This window comes from Chinchilla lanigera, unplaced genomic scaffold, assembly GCF_000276665.1.
Source record: "Chinchilla lanigera isolate Chin_1 unplaced genomic scaffold, ChiLan1.0 scaffold00166, whole genome shotgun sequence".
NCBI lineage: Eukaryota > Metazoa > Chordata > Mammalia > Rodentia > Chinchillidae > Chinchilla > Chinchilla lanigera.
The window spans coordinates 1,799,465-1,813,284 of record NW_004955567.1 but is presented as its reverse complement, the minus strand read 5'-3'; positions in this window follow the sequence as shown (position 1 = coordinate 1,813,284).

Genomic DNA, 13,820 nt, shown 5'->3' with positions numbered 1-13,820 from the left:
TAGTTAAGATAGTATACTAGTACTTTTTCTTAGTTAAGAAAGTTAACTAGTTAGTTAAGATAGTTAAGATAGTTTACTACTACCTTTTCTTAGTTCACTGAAAAGAAAAGTTTGCGATAATATTGTTTGGACAGTTCAATGCTATATCTTGTACTCTGAGTAACTAACTTAAAGATAACAATATGCAATGTATTAATCATTGTTACTCTCCTAACATCTTGTTTTGAAGTTTTCTTTCCCTTTAAAGTAGAATTTTAAAATATCTCTTAATTATTAAAAAGCGATATACCCACGTCTTGTAAATGGAATTTCCACAGGAGAGTATCGCTCTAGGTTTCAGAAGAGGAGTGCAACAACGCACAAGTGCAAGCAGGAAGTGCTCATCGGGATGAAACCGCACTGCACACCCCCTTGCTGGGTGGTGATGCCCAGTGAGCCAGGAGGCGGTGAGCGGCCTGCCCTGAGTCTCAGGTGCACACTGGGCCCCATGCCCCTGCCAGGGGAGCTCACAGCCTGGGGTGCAAAGGAGCGGGTGTGGTGGGGCTCAGCCTCCCCACGCTCACACCCACTGCGGCCTGGGCAGCCTCCTGTCCTGACCTGCGGGCGCTCAGGGATCAGGAGTGAGAGAGGGGCGGCACCCTCAGCATCTCTAGAACTGAGGATGAGAGCAGCTGCACGAGCATCCGTGTCTGTCTCCAAACCCCTGGGCTGTTCCTCTGCCCTCCTCCTTCCTGGTCAGCCCTGGCATCGCCCCTAGATCCAGGTCAGGCCTGGACACTGCGCCAAAACCCCAGAAGGTCAGAAAAGAAGGACCCCAGGTCACCTGCGGGCAGCTCCCTTGGGTCAGAGGGAGAAGCCCAGGGCAGGAGGAGAAGGGTCCTCAGGAGTCACCCTGCCCTGGAGAGGCTGGGCCAGCTCACTGAACCATCTGCCAGGGTCCCTCCCACACTGACTCCTGGACTCAGCGCCTGCCTCATTCTCCTGGGCCTGGATCATGGTGAGCAGTGGAGGCTCATGCAGTGCCACTCAGGGAGGGAGCAACTGACCCAGCGCCTCTCCTGTCTCCCTGCACTCCTCCTTCCTGCCTGCACCTCCCAACGCTCCTCTCCCCCGAGCCTCAGGAGGCCACCAGGATGTGCCCAGCATGGCCGCATCTCTCTGTGCCTGGAGAGAGGCCCTCCCCCGAGTAATGGGCCCCAGGTTGACTGACTCTAGAAGAATTCCCGGGTCAGGTGAAGATGGTGCCCCGAACCAGGTAGTCAGAACCTATCGCCGAGGGCCTGGGACAGCGGAGGACCCGACTGTGACAAGAGCATCAGGACAGGGGCGTGGCCCCTGCTCTCCACTGTCAGGCTCAGGCTGCTTCCTGTGAGGTTTGCCCGGGTCTCATTCTGTCCCTCCCTACATTTTAATACCGTGTGAGCCTCTGCAGAATGGGGACCAGCTGGCACGGGAGCCAAAGTGGCAAAAGTCCTCTCTGTCTCAGAGCATCCCGGCTGGGAATTTTCTAGGTAGCCTCCTCCTTCACATCACACCCAGCTATGAAGCCATTGGTGGACGACTGCAGTGTCACACGGCCGCCCTTCCCTTCTGTTGCATAGAGGGGCACAGCTGGGCAGTGGTGGGCGGGCTCCCGAAGGATAAAGCTGAGGCTAGGAGAGAGGGAGGAATTCATCAACCCTGGGACCGTCAAGTAAAGTAAGCCAGACACAAAAGATAACAATGGCATGTTTTCTGTCATCAGTAGAAAGTAAAAGAAAACGAAATGAAGACAGAAAGAAAGAAGATAACCTGAAAGTAGAAGGGTTAGTTGGGATAGGGAAAGAGACCAAGGGAGGATGGAGGAAAGGGATGGGTGTTCGAGTGGATTCAAACACAGCGTGACACATAGGCACGTGTGGAAATGTCACAGAGAGTCCTGCTCATCTGTGCAATAATTGTGCTGATAATTATAGTAAAAAGAAGAAAAATACTGAGACCTTTGAACTGAGTGGAAAGATCATGTTCTGGGTCCTGAGCAGGTGTCTTTACCCATCAGCCAGAGAGTGAGTGTGTGTAATATGTGTGTTTTCTGCACCTGTGTTTTAGCATTTGTGGATATATATCTATATATCTATATCTATATCTATCTATATCTATATCTATCTGTATGTATCTGTTCTGGGTCAAGATCAGCAGCAGGACCGCATTTCTTCAGTGCCCCTGAGCTTGTCATTTCGTCCGTTTGGAGCCCTCTGCCCCAGGTGTCTGCTTGGCTCAGGCTCGCTGCCCTCAGATCCCTGCTCACATCCAGGGCGTCCTGGAGAGACGCCTTCCCCTCACTGTTATTCCTAGAGACCCTGGCGCTTCACTTCCTCACCCGCTTCCCTGCTCTCTTCCTTCTGAGGCTCTTGTCGATGCCTGACCTCTCCTTCTAGATGTCCCGGCTTGTCTGTGTTGCTGCGGGTTAGGACGAGAGCTCCATGAGGACAGACGCTGGTCTGATCTCTGTTGGAGCCAAGGCCCTGGAACAGCCTCAGACACCTGTGGACGGATGAGCGAGGGCTCCCAGGACCCTGCGTGTCCCGGGGTTTATTTGCCTGGTTTCTGAGGTTGGTTCTTGGGGCAACATTTAATGCCCGGTTGTGTTTTTCTTCTGAGAGTCACCCTGACGTAGTTTTAATGTGAATTTTTAACACATAGAGGCCATAGCTCAGCGGCGCAGTGCCTGCCTAAAATATAATGGCCAGTGATGCTGAATTGACTTGGAAAAGAGAACAGTGGAGTTTTCCCTCCTTCACTGGTTCCAATTCACTGAGAATTCTGCTTCTGTGTTGTGTTTTCTCCTCTCAAGCTCAATACCAAAGCACCGCGTCTCCTCTTAGGGTCTTGCGTTTTCTAGGAGACCCCCGCTGGTGCTTGTGCCGATATCCTCCCACCCGCTCCCAGGAAATCGTCTCCTCTCACCTGTGAGCAGGAGCCCCTGCCAGGGGATGTGCCTTCTGTGGGGAGGTGCCCAGGGAGGCTCCACGACCTCGGCTGCCTGCTCTGTTCCCCTCTGCAGAGAAGCTTCAACTGCTCCGGGGGGGTTGGCTCTGCCATCCTTCCTCCGCCTGAGCAGAGCTGCCTCCTAGGGCAGGCACACTTCCCAGAGTCCTGGGGGTGGGATCTCTGCCCAGGACGCCTCTCTGTCTCCTCCGCCCTTGGTCCTGCCTCCTGTTCTCTTTCTGCTTCCCACTTCCCCGTTTTGACCTCTTAATATCCCAGCACGCTGTAAGCAGGAGGCTGAGGACGGAGTCAGTTATGAGTCAGAGAGGGCTGTGAGGGGGCAGCGCGGGGTGTCCCAACCCGTGTGGACCGAGCTAGTCTGGGGATAACAGAGTGCAGCCCCGGGAAAAGCTCCCTCGGGCTGAGACCTGAGGGCAGTGGACGCTCCCCTGGGAAGGAAGAAGGGTGAAAGGGCAGCAGATGAATATACAGGGGCGGTCTTCACGGGGGAGGTGACTGAAGCCCAGCTGGGAGGTTGGAGAAGGAAAATGACCGTGAGCTGAGGCTGGGCTGTGGCGGCTCAGACCCTGCGGGACTGTGGCCTGAGGGATCAGCAGCCCCTGAGGAGGTGCGCGGCTGGGGAACAGCCCCCTCTGGTGGACCGTGAGGAGAGGACAGAAGGCAGAGTCAGGAAATAGTTTTTATGCAACCTCATCCTTAAGCGTTTATCCATTAACGTGTAATTTTAATGAGGAGAAATGTTCAGACTTGCATTCTCAATATTTTTCCAAGATCTGCCCATGGAATGTCGTCAAACTCGGGTGTGCGATCTGAAGCCAGGCCAAGCTGGGTCTGCAGAACTGGGGATCCCGCCCCATGCACACGGCCCTCGCCCCGGCTGAGTGTGTGTGAGGAGGACAGGGGAGGGCCCGTGTCTGTGAAGACTCACGCGAGCCAGGGTGCGCAGGTGGACAGGGCTCCAGCGCCTGCTTCCCACAGGACCTCAGAGCAGCTGAAATCCGAAACCGGAGTGGTACCGGGCCCTCAATCTCGTCCTCCCTCCTTGGGAGCTTTTCTGTTCTCTGAACCCTCAGGGTATCTCAGCATCCCCGATGCCATGTGGAGATTCCTTCAGCAGAGAAAGAGGCTTCAGGGTGGGAGACACCTGTCACCCCTCACAGCTGCCCGCTCCTCCTTCGAGGGACAGACCTCTGGGGGCCCCGCTCGGAACCGGGCTCCTTTGGCTCTGCAGCTCCTTCCAGAGCCAACAGAATTTGGGGTAAATGCTGTGGGACTCTCTCTTTTCACCATTCACAATCAAGATCCGACGGAGGGTGGGAATCACACATCTTCTCCCCTCCTTGGGGGGACTCACGGCATGTCCCAGGAAAGGTGTAAGTGTGTGGGATGAGGACGACAAGGTCCTCACCCCTGGTCAGCCCCCACCTTATGATACAGTCAGCTGTCCTGGGTGGGTTATGCCGGGATCACTAAGGTCCCCTGTAGTCATGTGCTTGAGCCTGGCTGTGTCGGGTCATCCGGCTGAGCGTCCTGCTTGCTGCTGGTTCTGATGTGCTTCCTGCCTGCACAGGGAAGGGTGGGGGTCTGAGAACCCCACCGTCTACCTCTCCACGCCCAAGGGAGACTCTGAAATGGGCAAGTTCATGGCTGTAGTGACTGAATTATTACAAATAGATGGGACTCTTGCCTTCTGATTGTCATAGATTTGTTCTTGTTTATTTTTACTTCCTGGGAGATGAAGGCAGGTAGAGCACACCTTCATCTCCCTGAATGTCAGGGAAAATGGTGTCAGGAAGGGTTTGGTGGCAATGTGACACCCTCAGGGCAGTGCGGAAAATACAGCCGGTACTGTGCTTGTGTATGAACACATATAGTGTAGCTTCTTTTCCTACCCAAGAACCCTTGAAGCCTTGCATTTGGTGTAGCCCCAAGGGTTCAGCATGTCTACAGAATAAAGATTTGCTTGGAATTAAATTTTCACCAGATGTTTTAAGCTTTCTTTTTATATTCTAGTTTCATAAACGTGCAGACCCCACTTGAACAGGGATATGAGTGAGGTTGCCCCTGCCACTTGCTTTATTTCAGTACAAGTTCTGTCTAGCTGCTTTACCTTCTCACCACAGCCCCAAACACACACCGGACTGTGAAGGCCTCTCCAAGGGACATGCTCAGGGGGCCTTGGGGGGCTGTGAAGCAGAGGTGTGCCTAGGGCAGAGTAGGGTGGGGTAGATCATGTATGGGGGTTTCTGGGAGGAAACAGTAGTGCATTCCTTCGGATGGAGGCGCAGTGACCATGTTTTGAAGGTCTCAGGCTCAGGTGCACCTGTTTGGTTCAGGACCCAGGATGACCGGAGTGCAAATTAGCACTCCTACCATTGACCCCTGAGTAGAGCTGTGAAATATCATCCCTCTGCAGGGCAATGTGTGTAAGACCTGGCCAGGTCAGGATTCCTGGGTCCTCCTGGGGCCCAGAGCTCAGGGGTGATGACATGAGGGCTTGACCTACAAACCCACATTGGTCGCATTCTTCTGTCCCACAGGGAGGCCTGCTCTGTCCTTGTCACATCACCTAAGGGGCTCCCTGAACTGAGGCATTTCAGAGGAGGTAAACAGCATTGAGGGGGCTCTGGAGCAGTAGTGTTGCATTTCTGGGCTTGGGATCTTCTATCTTCTTCATCACCTCCCAGTTCAGCTCTAGACCTCAGACAGGAGGGCGGGTCAGGGACAGCTCTTGAACCGACATCATTAAACAGTTATCCTCGCAGTGGAGGAGAGTGTGTAACCTTTGGTAACAGTTAGTGTGAATATTATGATGATAGTTTCTAATTTTTCAGACTCAGAATTTGCAGCCAAATGTCATTGACGTATGTTACTCTTTGGGACCATTCTCTCATGGTGATGCGTGTATGGAGGGCATCTCCTACATGACTACTTGTGTATGAACAGTTTTTTTATGGGTTCTCGGTTATTCTGTTGCTCAGCTACACTGTGATGCTTGGCCACACCCTGCAGCTGGGCTGGAGACCATCCCTCCTTTCCATCCTGATGAGCTGTTCTTCAGGAATGTCCTCATTCTCTGTCAGTTTGGAGCATGGCTCCAAGAGATTGTTCCCTTCACTTACGTGCTTGAAGCACCTGCACAGGCCATGGGCTGCTTGCTGGCAGAGTTATAGACAGGGAAGTTCCGGTCCTGCTTTCTTTGAGCCTAAGCTCAAAGGGGCTCAGGAGGAGGATACTGGCCAAAGCCTGCACACATTGAATCTGCTGAGGACGAGGTTGCTGTGGATACTGAGCTGCAGACTCATCAGGAGTCTGCGGAAATATCCACCTCCAGCATCCTCACTTCACTAGAGTAGTTTCAGGAGTACAAAATGCATGCTAGCACATGTCCATTCCTCTAATTCATCTTATAGCCACCACCCACCTGCCACTTCTCCTTGCTGTAAATGCCCTTGGCCTTGCTCTGTGGTGGACTAGATGCCAGGGTCCCTGGCACGTCCTGACATGCTCCCTCTGCTGGCTCCTCCAGGAGTTCTGGTTCCACAGGTTTCTGGTCTGAGCACAGGTGACTCCTGAGAAGCGGATGATGCGGAGGCCGTCAGTGAGCTGTGAGTGTTCCAGGTGAGGCTAGCATCTCTCTTTGGGATCAGCAAAGATAGAGGGGAGCAGGTGGCCAAGGTGTTTGGTCACGAGACAGATGGGTGTGTCTGAGCTCCTGGAACAGATACAAGAGGGCATTAGAGGTAGGAACACTGAGAATGTAGCCTGCCTTCCAGGACAGAGAACAGCAATGAAGTTGTCTTGGCTCAGTGGGGCTTGGGAGCAAAGCAAGTTGGGTTGGACCTGGGACTGGACGGCGAGAAGAGGTACGTTCGGTGTGTCCCTGCCATAGACATAAGAAGGAGTGGGACGGGGAGTGGCTCCTGGGTAGTAGAGCTTCTTTATTCCAGCTGTTTCTGCAGTGCTAATCCACGCAGAGGGACAGAACAGATCTGAGGCTGTGTTCTGCATGAGGGGTTGAGGTGTCCTCTGAGCTCAAGAGAAGGACAATAGGGACAGGATACACCTGCACATCGAAGCCTAGGTGGGGCCTGAAGTGTCACGTGGAGATCCTGCCCAGACCTGGGCCTTGGGTTTGGGTATTAGGGGCAGGTGTCTGTCGTTGTCCTGGTTGCTACGATATAGGCCCAGTGTTCAGGGCTCCAGAGAACAAGTCACCTACTGAGGGAGGCTATAGTATCGGAGCAGTTTTATGTGATGAGAACTAGGACCCCTGGAGAGACGAAGCCTCAGATCCACCCATTAGGGCTGAGACTGTGTCCTAAAGGGATGAGAAGGATGACCCAGAGGGTGCCAAGGGGAGGGGGGAAAGAAAGCCCAGGTGACTGCTCAGATGTGAGACGTGAGGAGGGATCCCTCCCATCCAAACCAAGGGAGGATCCCCGAGCACAGAGATGAACCTCAGTTCTTGAGTCGCAGGCCAGAGACACTCCCTGGGAGGCTGGCATAGGCAGTCATTCTCCCCAAGGCCTAACCCCGGGTATAGCAGTCTGCCACGCAGGGGATTGTGGCAGACATACCAAAAACCCTAACGTCAGACACTTGCAGAGGACTCACAGTACAAGCTACCGGAGTCCCAGACCATCCCTGCAAAAGGTTTCTACTGTGCCTTTCTTCTTCTGTGCCTTCTCATGTGCGCCCTCCCTGCTGCGGAACCAGGGTGCCGAGACGCTGTCCGTGGTGCTAACGACAGAGGTAGGGTGGTGAGCTGTGAGCTCCGAGTATTTTTTTTTCCTAACTGCTGAGCATTATCGCCAGGGAGAAGGCGGTGGGTGGGTTCTGGTGTGTGGTGTACCCGCACTTCATCTCTTCCCTCTCGGGAGCTGGAAGCTGCTGGGACGCCATTGTAGGAACTGACACAGCCGTCTGGTCAATTGAATCCAGGTGTTCATGTGTTTTAGCGAATGAAGAGGACAAAATGGCCTTGAGAGGTGTGATGGACAGAGAAAATCCCCTTCCAAGTCATCCCTACCTCATCTACAAAGCCTGTGGACATGTGTTATGAAAAGAACACTTTACAGATCTCATTAAACATCATGGGCTTGAGGGATTCTTGATTTTTGTACAGTTGGGTCCAGAAGAGCCATACTTCTGGCTTCAAAGGTAGAGCAGGGGGCCACAGGCCAGGTAGGCAGGTGACTGTCAGAAGTTGACAAAGGCGAGGAAATGGACTGTCCCCTGGAGCCTCCAGAGGGAATGCACCCACACTGACACCTCAAATTGTGCTGTTTTAAGCCATGGTGTTTGTGGCAATTTGTCACAGTATCGGTAGGAAACAAATGCAGGAGAAGCTCCTTTATCTAATCGGAACTATGTTCATCTGGGATAAGGACTCATGGAGCGGAATAACAATGGGAAATGTTGTGGGTGGTTTTGCTACTTCTCATATCGGGACACACAACACTCAGGCAATGGCAGAGCACGCTCTGAGCTTTAAGGCATGGATTGCTAGTTTGTGGGACTATGGTGCCTAAAGTGAGTGAGGTCATGAATGGATGTCACCCTGCCATCCTTCCCAGGACCTCAGAGAAGGGCTGAGAGCAGCAGCCCAGGTGCATGGAGGAGACTGCAGCTGGGAGTCCTGCAGGGCAGGCAGGGAGGAGACTCTTTGTCCTGTCACATGGCGGCCCTGACCGTCTGCCCTGGATAACTGAGTGTGCAGAGGAGGCTTGTTCCAGGAAGACCTAGTCAGGGCACAGAATGGAAAATGAGAGGGGTTCAGGGTGAGAGGCCATGGGCAGTGCTGTGGAGGACCTTGCTCAGGTCCTGAATCTGGATCTGTCCCCTGCTCAGCTACACTGTCAGCCTCTCTACGTCCCCACAGGTCAGAGGAGATGCTGTGGTGAAGGCAGGCTAAGCTGGGTGCCTCAAGGTCAGAGTCTAGGATTCTAGGGAGACTATCCTTTGGGCCATAGGCAGAATTTTCTAGAGAAAGTTAAGAAACAACATGTGCTTTGTGGTTGATCCAGCAGCAAATTTTTACATTAAAGTTTAGTAATTTCCATGCATAGAATGAAGAAGGCCGTGAGCCCTGTGTCCTTCTGATAACAGGGCCCAGCATTTTGAGTCCTGGTCCACCCAGGGCTGCTCCCTGCTCAGGCCTGGTTGTGCTTAGGGAACTCCTGCTCCCAGGTCCTTCTCTCCTTTGCTCACTCACCTCTGATTTTGCTTTCATGGCTGTTTTCTGGATTTCAAAGCTCAGTTAGATGTAGGGCAGAGACAGGTCCTGTGGGATCAAAACATTCGTTGACCACACCTATCTCAGAGAAGAAACAGACACCCGGAGGCCAGGAAAGGTGACTTTGTTGGGTGAAAGAGAGCAGACATCAGGGAACTGAGAGGAAGTGTCGTGGAGGCCAGGGCCCCAGTGAGCAGGAGACAAGCTGAGCCTGGAATGCTTTGATATCTGGCAGGCCAGCGCTTTCATCCCTTCGTCACTCTCCCCATTTCCCACAGTATGTGAGCAACTCAGCCTTCTGACTTCCAGACTACATCCTGGCAGTGACACTACAGTCCCCATCCCGGCTCCACCCGCCCCACACACCCTCATTATCTGATGCTCACTCTGCACCTGCTGGACTCCCCTTAAACTGAGAAACAGACACAGGGTGGTTCAGGAAGAGGGCAAGGATGGTCCCACCCATATCAAGGGCCCAGCTCATATCCAGGGTGAGCTAATCTTGTCCTGTACTGTGCTGGGTTGACACAGCTCCTGCCCTGAGCCTGCATAGCTTCAATCCTTATGTGGAGGACAGGGTAAGTTCACCCATGAGGAAGACTTTCAGAGAGACCACAGCCTGGGCACAGAGGCAGAAGCTAACAGCATGGTGTTATTATAAGGCCTGGGCTCCTTCTGTTCTTTTGCCTCTGACCTCCTTTTGCCTCTGACCTCTGCCTCTGACCTCATAGTTGAGTCTGTGTAGAGAATAAACAGGAAATACTCAGATTTAGGACACTTCTCCCAAGCATCTTCTCAACCCACCCCAGATGGAATCAGGGCAGATCACTGCATGAGCCTGGAGCAGAGTTATGGGAAGTTTGTCCCACCTACCAGGGTTTGAGGTTCCTACTCTCCTTGGGAAAAAAGAATGCGACTGTGTTTGAAAGCCTTCTGCTTTCCGTGAAGTTAATGGAAAACGAGAAGGGAGAGAAAGGGAGGAATTAGTTACAAAAAAAGCTACTTGACCTTGATGGTGCTTCTTCCCCAAGCCTGTGAACTTCCCCACGCTTTTTGGGGCTTTCTGATTCTGGGAGAACCTTTTCCTTATACTTGAGCCTGGACCCTAGTGCAGTCGCAACAAATCAGAGATGCAAGGAAAGGAGACTCTCTCAAGAATGAGAGCAGAAGGCTCAGAGGAAGATTGGGATTTGCTTGTGTTTGTGGGTACAGGCTGGGAAATAACTTTTTCCACACTCTTTCCAGAAAGTCTCTGACCTTGCACCAGTTCTCCAGGGCCCACTGACCAGAGACTGTGATAGCCTCAACTGTGGTCCTACTGAAGCCAGTGACAGAGTTGCAGGTGAGGGAAATAGAATACTTACTATTGCTCATAGTGATTTTTGGGGTGAGGAGCTCATGTGTGAATCTCTCTTAGAGAAGCCAGGCAAACTGTAAGGGTGGTTTCGAAGTTGCATAACAGGAAAGGCTGAGATTTGTCTCTGGGCGGAAATTTGCATCTGTAGAGATGTGATGGGTTATCCGGGCCATCTCAACTAAACAGAATAAAGTAATGGGTGATGACACCGAAGACAGAGAGGCCCCTGGCTTGTAGAAGGTCACAGTACCTCTTCAGCCATGTCACAATTTTGCTTTTCAAAAGCCCCAACCAGGACTGACGTTGCTTGGTGGTAGAACACTTGCCTAGTCTGCACAAGGTTCTCCGTATCGCTATTACATAAAATGAGGAACAACACCAAAGCGTTGCTAGGTGTTGCGCATCACGTTAATAAATATAGAAGATTTTATTTCTATAGAGAGTGAGGTAAAGTAGGCAAGAACCCAATACAGATGTATGAAATTCTTTTTTCTTTCTTTCTTCTTTTTGACCTTAGTTTAAACCCAGCTAGACTTTGTCAATCCTTCCAGATCAGGTCCAGTCGAATCTAGGTGATGGTGTTGTTGTACTTCGCCGTATGATGGGACCACTTGGTGATGGAGTGAGGACCCAGTTGGGTGTGAGGTGGGCAGTGAACCTGTCACGCAGCGCCTGACCACCCAGCTCCTCACTGAGGAATGTCTGGCATCCCATGGAGAGAAGTGAGCCCCACATTAGGGAATGGGTGGAACGAGTCTGGGGCTTTGGGACCTGCAGCCCTGTCCTTCTGCCATGACCTCACGGTTGGCTCAGTATAGAGAATAAGCAGTAAATGCTCAGCCCTGCCTTATGACCTATTCCACGAGCTGGTATCACGGGAGAAACGAGCTCGGGATAGGGATACAGTGGAGTCTCATTCATAGTGCGGATCATTGGCTCCTGACAGAGCTTTTCAGGGGCAGCTGTTTGCCTGATTTGTCCTTTACTTCTTCCCAGGGTGTGGGCCTGTCCCCACGTGCTAGTGTGAGGGAGCAGAACAGTCAGCCTTCAGTCTGGGGAGATAAAAGTCTAGGAAGCTGTGTAAGGCAGGGACAACACTGCCTCAGATGAGGGGGAGGAAGATGAGGGCCAGGCAAAGAGAAGAGAGTAGAGGAGAGGAAAGGAGAGCGGGGGAGAAAGAGAGGGGAGAGAGAGGAAGGAGGTGCTCATGGCAGTGAGCAATCCTCCTGCCTCAGCCTCCTGAGTGCTGGCATTACAGGTGAGCACCACCACACCCTGCAATATTTAAATTTATAAAGCAGTTGTATAATTGTGTCTCTGTGAAATTGTTACCATCTCTGAAAATCTCAAGATTTGATATGTCCAAGGACAGGTCTGTTGGATTAGGCTCAAATGGACTCAGGATAGGTTTATGATTAGGGAAGAGTCCATTATGTTAATAGGCATCAGACAATTGAATAAGAATTCCTGCACATTATTCCATGATTCCCCAGCATTGATTTTTTGATAAGGCTAATGCCAAGTTCTCCATCTTGATTTCGATAATTCTCATGTTTTCCTCATATTCCCCTCTTGTCTTTGTGAGAGTCTCCCCACAGGCTTCGCTGGTGAATCATCACAGAGTCACAGTTTTTACTGCCCCTTATACGGGAAGTGCTGTTGGTTGCTCTTTCTGACTGGTCCCACATTGGAGAGGAAGTGATTGATTATTGAAAGTCTCTGACAAAACTGTTTTAGCATCATTTGAGCGACAAAGCGGTTTAGAAGGAGTAGCTCTTTGGCTAAGCTTACCTGGAGTCTATTGTCAGATTATGTTTCATCTTATGCGTTTTTCAGCTGATCGCCAGTATTTGAAAACAGTGGATTAGATTCATTTCCTTGGATTTCATTTCCTTGGATTCTGCAGCATTTCAAGAGGCAACAGCAGAAATGCTTAGAAGAAAAATATAAAGCAAAACAAAGAAGAACAAAAGAAATCTATTTTGTACAACAGTTTTAAACTGAGAACTTGAGTTTCCGACAGATCAGTTTTGACTAAAATAACTGAAAAATCAGTTTGTCTCTTGTTCCTTTTAGTCTTTTTACAAATCTGATGGCAAACTCTTTTTTTTTTTTTTGTAGAGAAAAATAAAAACTGTGGGCTAGTGCATGAACAAACTTCATGCAGTGATACTGTATTCTCAGTGTCAATTGTCAAAATGCATCAAACTGTATTTGTAATGGGTATTTTTATTGTATCTCAGTAAAACTGACTAGCTGTGGACTTTGGCATGGATGGCTAAGCGGCAGCAGGGATGGAGGGAGATTCTAATACCTGCCCTGAGAGCAATCACGTACACGGAGGCAGGTTCGCAGAGAAAGCCTGAAAGAGGAAGGTAAACAAAGGAGAAACTCACTGGCCCAAAATCCAGTACTGGGGCGGCTTGGAAAGGGAAGCTGGACCACCCTGAAGTGTGGCCCCCATTAAAACCCAGGTCGAGGTTACGTACCGTCTTGGGAGAGGCCTGGGCACCACTGGAGAGGGAGCCATCCTTCAGCAGCGGCCTGGAGTAGGTGTCCAGCACTTCTGCCCTCTGTGCTGCTAACAGGAACGCAGCGAGTGAGGTATTCACACACCGGGGCTGGTGGCTCAGAGAAACGGAAAGCTGGACAGCGGTCTATGAGACGACACAGGCAGGCCCTGGAAAAAACTGAAAACCAGCATGCTAGCATGATTAGGGACCGGAGGTGGGCACTTAGGAAACTGCCCTGGGGGAAGCATGAGTAAGCAGTGTCTGGGGCCAGTGGGGACCTGGAGGAGGAAGAGCCTGGCTTGACTGCAAGTGAATATTCATCCACTCCTTCCCCTGGGAGTGTGAGAATGGAAAATCCCGTGCGTTGTCTGTGCCTGAGAGCAGCCGGCCACAAAGAGGTCTTACCACCCCCTGCTGAGGACTGCTGAACGCAAGAAGTCCTTGATCTCTAACAAGGTTGCAGGACAGTGATACTCTGGGGAGGGTGGCTGGGGAAGGACCACGCTGGCCCATTTGAGCACTCAGCTGAACGCGCATTTGCCAAGAGACAGGGGGCACCTGTGGGAGAGGGCGTCTGGGGATCACCAGGCGCAAGGCTTTGTGCAAGGAAGTTACAGATTTCCCCACAGAATTTGCCATGTGGGGAAAACAGTGGGGATCCTTTGGATCCATGTGCCAGTCAGCGGAGAACTGAGTACCTGGCCAACTGCACCATGTCCTCCTC